The sequence below is a fragment of the Halichoerus grypus genome, chromosome 6, assembly GCF_964656455.1.
Source record: "Halichoerus grypus chromosome 6, mHalGry1.hap1.1, whole genome shotgun sequence".
Lineage (NCBI taxonomy): Eukaryota > Metazoa > Chordata > Mammalia > Carnivora > Phocidae > Halichoerus > Halichoerus grypus.
The window spans coordinates 30041432-30049606 of record NC_135717.1 but is presented as its reverse complement, the minus strand read 5'-3'; positions in this window follow the sequence as shown (position 1 = coordinate 30049606).

The following is an 8175-nucleotide window of genomic DNA, read 5'->3' as shown; positions in this document are numbered from 1 at the left end:
TAATAACATTTTCTTTTCTCTAGCTTATATGATTGTATTCATAATATAATATATATATATAACATGCAAAATAGGTGTTAATTGACTGTTAATGTTGTTGATAAGGTCAACAGTAGACCATTAGTAGTTAATTTGGGGGGGAGTCAAAAGTTATACATGGATTTTTGACTGTGTGTGGGGTCGGTGCCCCCCGACCTCTGTGTTCTTCAAGGGTCAACTGTATTATAAGGAATTGCCTCACACAATTATAGAGGCTGGGAAGTCCCACATTCTGCCACCTGCAAGCTGGAGACCCAGGAAAGCTGGTTGTGTAATTCCAATCTGAGTGTGAAGGCCTGAGAACCAATGCAGAAGACCAATGTCCTGCTTGAAAAGAACCAGGAACAGAGAGCAAGTTCTCCCTTACCCTGTATTTTTTTTTTTTATGCAGGCCTCCAATGGATTTGCTGAGGCCTACCCACATTAGGAAGGACAATCTGCTTTCCAGAGTCTGTGCACTCAAATATTAATCTCCTCCAGAAACAACCCCCCAGATACAACCAGAGTGAAGTTGGTCAAGTATCTCAGCAACCAGTGGTCCAGTCAAGTCAATACATAAAATTACCCAACACAGTGGTCTCATTCAGGTGCCACAAAGGAACCTCAGTAGTTCCAAGAGCTTACATCACTACACTTAAGAGTCAAAGTCCCAGAAAAGAGTGATTGACTGATATCGGGTCATGGGACTATCCCTACTACACTGGGGTAGTGAGAAAAATAATCTGGTAGCAATAGCCAGTGCATAATACGTGTTCCATATCTGGGTAGCCATTGTTATAATTTTCATCTCTCTCCTCTCTGTACCTTATTATCAGTAACTCAGTGAGTTATCCCAGAATGTCTTTGCAACCTGGGTATCCTGAAAACAACCTCCTCAACACCCACCAGCCAAATTTGCTTCTTCCCCAGCAATAATATATACAATTTTGGTGTTAAACAGTGTGATAACAGTTATTTCATTTCTTGCCATAGTGTTTACCAAGCTTTCAAAGTCTTGCTTCCAGGAGACACCAGGTATTATCACTCCATGAAAGTAACATTCCAGGTTACTCTTCCTGATACACCAAGACAGAGTCCTGCCAGCCCCTCTCCCTGCCTACTCCACTTGAGATGCTTTCTCAGGGAGAAAGGAAGCCTGGGGGTGGGGCCTGCTGGGGGCAGAGCCTGAGCCTGTACCTTTCGGTTGGCAGATCAGCGATCTTATAAAAACGCACTTGGCTCTTGCCTTTCTTTGGCCTCAAGGTTGCACTTTGACACGTGTATCATCTAAAAACATCTCATTCCACTTACAGCAACGTTTTGTTCATATATTAGCTTTGAACAAATGACTGAATAGATGGCACTTTTGAAAGCAACGATCTCTTTGGCTCCCCTAAATACACTTCCTTTCCCTTCCCCCTTCTCTCAATTCTTAATAGGGCCTGAGCAGGTGCCCCAGCCTCCACCCCCTCTAGCCCTTGCACACCTCTATAGAATTCTTGGTAGACTGGAATAGCTTTGAAAGAGAAGAAAAGATCACCTCCTAGATGCCAGGTTTCTAGTAAGGGTCTGTTTTTCCCCTTGACAACACCAGTATCATTACACGTGCATAGTCAACAGCACCCGTCCCCCCGCCCCCCCCCCCATCAAGGTGTTCAGACTTCTCCACATTAGCAACTTTTTCTTTTTCCAAAGACACAGCCTACTGCACTGGGCTTGTGAGCCACAAATGGGTATACAAATCCATGGGGTCGATCGTACTGTCAACCCTAATTCTTCACCCCCACTGCCCCCTCCTATCTATACCTTTTGCCTGGGAACTTTCATTTTCTTCCCTGGAGTAAAAATAATTTCCCACTCATCTCATTCAGGTTCAGCCTGTGACTTTCTTTAGTCAACAGAATGAGGCAGAGGTGACATTGTGCCCGTTCTGAGATTATTACTCTTGAGGTGTGTGTGCTTCCCCTTGCTTTCTTGCATCTCTGCCATGCCAGGAGAAGAACATGCCCAGGATAGCCCACTAGATGGAGGCCACATGGAGCAGGGCAGAGCCACTTCAACTAATCCCTGGCCTGCCCCCAGCCAACCCACAGAACTTGAGCTAAATAGATGCTTCGTGCTGCGTGCCGTTGAGATACTGGAATTTGTTATGCAGCAAAATTGAAAATTCATATTTGGTTTATACATCCCATCCTGCCACTTTATCCTCATATGGCCCTACTCAGAGCTGTTTCCTCAACTTTTTCATTAAGGGATTGACCTGGATGATTCTTAAGGGTTGTTTTGGCCCTGAAATCATTCAATTTCTTCTCCAGACCCCCAATAATCCCATTAGTGGATCATCCCCCGGTATCTCTGGGTTGAACATTTGGTACATTGTACTGCAGTGATGTATGGAGCTAGCTCCCTCTCCCATTTGCTGTGAGATCCAGATGGGTCAGCTGTGTCTTATTCATCACAGCAGTACTAGCATCCATCTCGATGTAGGCACATATTAACTTTTCAGTTAATGTTTGTTGCAGAAATGATGAAATGGCAGAGGGCACTAGCCAGAGGCACATCCAGATGTCACAGGCATCCACCTTCCTGCCTCAAAGGCAAACAAGTATTTCCAGATTCGCTAGACTACATGCAGGCTATGTTTTGTGCAGGAGTGACTCGATCAATCAGCAATTGTTTCACTTAATTTCCAGCATACTTATTAGATGCATATGATGTGTCAGACTACCTTTATATTTTCATTTCTTTGTTTGTATAATCTAGCTATCTGCTTGACCAACTACCAAAAGGCAATAGATGAAAATGATAAAAAAAATAAATAAGTGCTATAAAAGGCTATCTAGTCAAAATTAAGCCTCTCTAGCTCTTTATCTTTTTTTTTTAATTTTTTTATTGTTATGTTAATCCCCATACATTACATCATTAGTTTTAGATATAGTGTTCCATGATTCACTGTTTGTGCATAACACCCAGTGCTCCATGCAGAACGTGCCCTCCTCAATACCCATCACCAGGCCAACCCATCCTCCCAACCCCCTCCCCTCTAGAACCCTCAGTTTGTTTTTCAGAGTCCATTGTCTCTCATGGTTCTTCTCCCCCTCCGATTTCCCCCCCTTCATTCTTCCCCTCCTGCTACATTCTTCTTCTTCTTCTTTTCTTTCTTAACATATATTGCATTATTTGTTTCAGAGGTACAGATCTGAGATTCAACAGTCTTGCACAATTCACAGTGCTTACCAGAACACATACCCTCCCCAGTGTCCATCACCCAGTCACCCCATCCCTCCCACCCCACCCCCCCACTCCAGCAACCCTCACTTTGTTTCCTGAGATTAAGAATTCCTCATATCAGTGAGGTCATCTGATACATGTCTTTCTCTGTTTGACTTATTTCGCTCAGCATAATACCCTCCAGTTCCATCCACGTCCTTGCAAATGGCAAGATCTCATTCCTTTTGATGGCTGCATAATATTCCATTGTATATATATACCACATCTTCTTTATCCATTCATCTGTGGATGGACATCTTGGCTCTTTCCACAGTTTGGCTATTGTGGACATTGCTGCTATAAACATTGGGGTGCACGTACCCTTTCGGGTCCCTACTTTTGTATCTTTGGGGTAAATACCCAGTAGTGCAATTGCTGGATCATATGGTAGCTCTATTTTCAACTTTTTGAGGAACCTCCATACTGTTTTCCAGAGTGGCTGCACCAGCTTGCATTCCCACCAACAGTGTAGGAGGGTTCCCCTTTCTCCGCATCCCCGCCAACATCTGTCATTTCCTGACTTGTTAATTTTAGCCATTCTGACTGGTGTGAGGTGGTATCTCATTGAGGTTTTGATTTGGATTTCCCTGATGCCGTCTAGCTCTTTATCTTTAATCACCTAGGTCACCTCTCTGTCAGAGTTTCTTGGGCATTGCAAAGATCATAAAGATATTTTATGGACATAAAAGCAAATATGCACCTATCATCCAGTTCTGTCTTTTTAATGTAAGTGCAGCATATTTTCTCATTATGCTGAATTTTACCATTTTTTAAATTTTCTTAAAAAGATTTTATTTATTTATCTGAGAGAGTGAGCAAGAGAGAGAGAGCACACGAGCAGGGGCAGAGGGAGAGGGAGAAGCAGGCTCCCCGCTAAGCAGGGGCTTGATCCCAGGACCCTGGGATCATGACCTGAGCTGAAGGCAGACACTTAACCAAATGAGCCACCCAGGTGCCCCTGAATTTTACCATTTTCACTTAAATTTCCTTAAAGATAGTACTGTATTTGGTAGAAATAGCTCTATCTTGAGACCTTCATAGCTGTATGGAATTCCATTTCATGGTTTACATCATAATTAAAGCAGTCCCTATTGTGAGCATTAAGGTTATTTCTAGACTTTGGACCAAACTCTTTTGAAAACTCTGGCTCACCTAGGGCCAGCAGGTGGGCACTTGGCCAAAAGGCCAACTGGGAGTGACATTTAAGCCCGCATTCCACTCATTGAACCTGGAAACTGAGGGGTGGGGCTGTATTCATCAGTTGAACAGGTGTGGTAAGAGGGCAGCTCCCTGACTTCACTCCTCTAAAAGTCTTAAAGAAGAGTCCTCTGAACCTAGTACCCATCCCATCCCAGGGATCAGCTAAGTGAGATGACCAGTAGCCACCAGAAACTACCACAGACACCAACTACTCATAAGGAGCAGTTAGTTACAAAGAGGCAGACCAAGTTAAAGCTATTGAGTAGGGAGCTGGATGAAAGGCTGGGACTGGAGAAAGGACCAGGAAAAATGAAGGATGCCAAAGCCATGAAGGACCCACCACTAGAAAGGAGAGGATGCAGAGGTGGAGGGGATGGTGATGCTGAGCATTGGCCCCTGGGCAGGTGGGGGAACCCCAGAGGGTCAGTTTGAGGGTTCCCAAAGTTTAACAGAGAAAGGGAAAAGTGAATGGCTGCAAATATGATTGTGAACATCTGGGGGGGGAAAGTAGAAAACTTCTTTTCAACACTTTTTTCCAAAATGTTTTAACTTTTCTCAAATAAAAGAGAAAAGCTATTTTCCCCCAACTCTTCTCCTTCTTCCTATGTTCCCGTGTCTTTAAATACTCCCAAACATGATAATTTTATGAGCAAACTACATTATACATAATACATTTTTATGTTTCAAAGCTTACAAAGTGACTTAAGTTCCATAAAGAGTGTTAAAATTAAAAAAAAAAAAAGAGGAATGCATATATTTCAGTTTTCCCACATTGCTGCTTCATCTGCTCTCCTCCATCACACTAGATTTTTTTCCCCTTGGCTTCGACATTTTGGGAAATTTTATAACTGTAACCTCAAACTTCCTTTCCAGGATGACCTCTACTTTTCCCCAGAAAAGACCTGGAATCTGATTTCATCTCCATTATTTGTTTGCAGAATGACTTCCAGGGAGTCACTTTATCTCTCTAATCCTTGGTTTTCTATCTGGAAACTAGAACCAATGATACTACTTATGCTGTGTTGTGATGATGACATGGTTTGTGCATGAGGTTGGATTTATGTTCTGTTTTTTCTTCCTGATACCCTTCAGAAGATGCTTCCTATTATCTCGAGTCAGTTGTCCTTCTTGTTAACCTGGGTGGGGTAGAAATTAGATAGTAGTATTTAGGGAAGATAATAAGGAACCAAATGTCAAGAGAAGTAACTGGAAGTGGATCTCAAGCAAAAGAGGTGACACCAGGAAAAAAATAATTATAATCCTTCTGTCATTATATGGGAGAAGACAGGTCTTTGGAAGAGGTAGGAACATAGCTCTAGGATGACCAAGTTTGCCTGGTTTTCCTGGGACTAAGAAGAGTCCCTGGATGTGGTCTTTTGGTACTAGACTCAGGAAAGACCCAGACTGGTACAACTTGGTCATCTTATGTCTTAAGCTTGTGGAAGTTATGGAGGACCCTTCCCATGCCCATGAAGGACTGGATGGACTTACTGTAAACATGATGGCTGAGTAACCTCCATTTCTTTCTGGAGAAATATTGAAAGGGCAGGTGAGAGAACACTGGTCTAAGAAAACACTAGAGATGAGGGAGATAATAACCAGGGAATGACTCAACTACTGTACTTGGCTGGGCAAGTCCCCATCTTTCCTCCAAAGTCCACCTGTTTTCCTAAAGAAGATTCAAATTTGATTAAAAAGGACATCCTTCCCCCAAACAAGGACAAAGAACCCTCCATCAGAGCAGCAAAGAAGCTATACTGCCCAAATGTCCTCAGAAGACCCAGCGTAGGTAAGGTGGAGCTCCCCATGGAGAAAGAAGTAGAGAATGAAAATATCCAATAGGGTGTGACTCCAGGAGGGTTCCCAGAAACTCCATGTGGGAAGATCGTTATTGATACAGTAAAATAATTGGGCATTTGCCTTTGACCACTCATGTGTTCTGTTCTGGTGTTATTCAAGCTTCTCTTATCCACTCTGGGGGCAGAGGTGCTGAATAGCCTGGTGTCTGGGACATCAGCAGCTCCTAGGGATGCCCAACATGGGCAGAGCTGCCTCAGGAGTGGTTCTGCCCTCCCCAAATTGACTCTTCTTTTGAGTTCTGTTTCTGTCTTTTCAAAATATCCAGCCCTTCATCCTGTTTCTTCTCTCCACAAGAGGTCCTCTGCAGTGGCTGTCTTCCTAAGTCAGAGGCCTAGAAGAACCACCCTTCACTGAGGAAGAGGGAAGGGAATGATATTCTCTGGTCTAGCTCTTGGACCCTGAAGTTGGGGTCATCAGCACATGAGTGATTGGAACATCCATCCAAACACCAAACAGCCTGTCTTCTCTCAAATAAATCCACAGCCAGGGGCAGGCAGGACCATCTTGGTTCTGCAGCCCTTCCAGCTACAGTCAAAAGTTCATCTGGTTCTCCAAGTAATCTGGGAAGGAAGAAGCTGGTTTGGGTAACGTGTGAAATGTTATCACCCTGATAGAGTCATTGATATGTCTCAAGCATGTCCCCAGAAGTACATTTGACCGAGATGCACGCAGATCACAAATACCGCCCTCCTGAAATCCAGGAGGGAGGGAGGTTTTCCAGTCTGCCTATTTGATGTCATGCATATTTCATGACATTCAGAGTGAATGGGACTTCTGGACATCTTCCAACAATCTCAGACTCTCTGGAGCCAAGAGCATGCATTTGAAGGGATGAGTTGTTTAACTTTGAAGAGAAAATAACTCAGATTTCTATTTACCCATTAAAAGATTTGGGAGAGATGGATGGGGGAGATCAGCAGGGATGTCCTAAAACAGAAACAGAAGGAAGATCATTATGTGAATATCTGGTACATAAACTACTTTGCCTTAAGGTAACCGTCCACTGCTTTGCAGCAAAAAGATGTGGGGGTAGAGACATTCTCTATTGCCCCTGCTTGCTGACATAATTCTTTATGTTTCCTTGTGAAAACTCCATAACGTTGTTAAAAAGGATGACAAGGGGCCTTTTCTCTCAGGAAACATCCACCTCATCTAGCTCCAAACTGTCTCTGCTCTAACGACAACGACAGAAACTAAGAAGGTCAACATTTTCATCATGTTTTCCTACAAACTTTATTCCATTTGATTTCCCCAGCCATGTTCATGTCCCCAGTTTTCAGATGAGGAAACTGAGGTCTGGCAATCTTTAGACTTTGAGGCCAAGTTTCAAAGTTTAATGTTGAAGTTTAACATGAAAAATTAAAACCCAATTCCTTTTCTCTCCTCATTGGGGATAGACCATCATCACCAGTCAATGAGCTCTGTGTTTAGTTTCCTCTTTCTTGGGCTTTTCATGTTTCTGCCACCAGATTCTTCCCTTTAGGAAGAACTCTTCCCTAAAGGGAAGAATCTGTTTCTTGGTGGTCATTGGCCCAATTGTCTGAAGTCTGAGCCAGTGCTGGTCACCAGCCAATCATCATGGACACACAGAGCCAACTGTGGGAGGAAGAATCTTACTGCTCCTGATTTGGAATTCTAGTCCCACTGGCTGAGGCATCTTCCTTCTCTGGAGGTCACTCTTTCCCTCTGTAAAACGAAGACAATAGGATCCCCTGCCCCCTGGGTTTGTTGTGAAGGATCAATGAACTGATATTAATACTCATTTGCCCATTACTAATTGAGCTAAATAGGGCAATGATTATAAAGTCCTTACAGGGAGCCTGGCAC